Raw genomic sequence first — 1,004 nt, 5'->3', positions numbered from 1 at the left:
TTATCTGCCTGTGACATTTACCAACTCAAGAATGCATCAAAAGAAAGATCCTCCCCTAAAGGCATATTTTCTCATGTAAGAAAAAAATATGGAGCTTGTCGAAATGGAAGGAATCCAGAACTATAGGTCATTATGTGCAATAATGGTATTCATGTCTAGGTAACTGGCATGCACACGACCTTTACTCTGAGAAAATGTATCAAATGCAGCACCTATGCTCTGAAATATACATGTGGCAATTGACATACAACCTTCATTGATTATCTAGAAACAATTATATTTTGTCGTTTATTTGTTCAGTCGCTTCCTACTATTTGTGACCTCATGGACCAGCCCACACCAGAGCTCCCTGTCAGCCGTCACCACTCCCAGCTCCTTCAAGGTCAAGCCAGTCTCTTCAAGAATACCATCCATCTATCTTGCCCTTGGTCAGCCCCTCTTCCTTTTTCCTTCCATTTTCCCCAGCATCACTGTCTTCTCATTATGTGGCCAAAGTACTTCATCTTTGGCTCTAATATCCTTCCCTCCAGTGAGCTGTCAGGCTTTATTTCCTGGAGTATGGACTGGTTGGATCTTCTGGCGGTCCAAGGCACTCTCAGAACTTTCCTCCAGCATCACAGTTCAAAAGCATCTATCTTCCTTCGCTCAGCCTTCCTTATGGTCCAGCTCTCACATCCATAGGTTACTACAGGGAATACCATTGCCTTAATTATGCAGATCTTCATTGCCAGTGTGATGTCTCTACTCTTCACAATTATAAACAATTATATAGGAACAGCAACATGTTTAAAGCAGACCACGTTGTCACAGCCTTGTTTCCCTGGCTGTCATGAGTGTTTTTCTTCCTTCTGCCTGTCTCCATTTAACCCTCCATGGCCCAGTTGCGTCAGTTGTTGGCGGCATATCACAGATGCCTGCCAAGGATATCTAAGAAGGTCAGGTGACAACTCATGTTCCATTTTCTTTTCTGCTCACACCCTCCAACTCACACACTGAGACCAGAC

This window comes from Anolis sagrei, chromosome 4 (genome assembly GCF_037176765.1).
Source record: "Anolis sagrei isolate rAnoSag1 chromosome 4, rAnoSag1.mat, whole genome shotgun sequence".
Classification (NCBI taxonomy): Eukaryota; Metazoa; Chordata; class Lepidosauria; order Squamata; family Dactyloidae; genus Anolis; species Anolis sagrei.
This window is presented reverse-complemented; position numbering follows the sequence as displayed.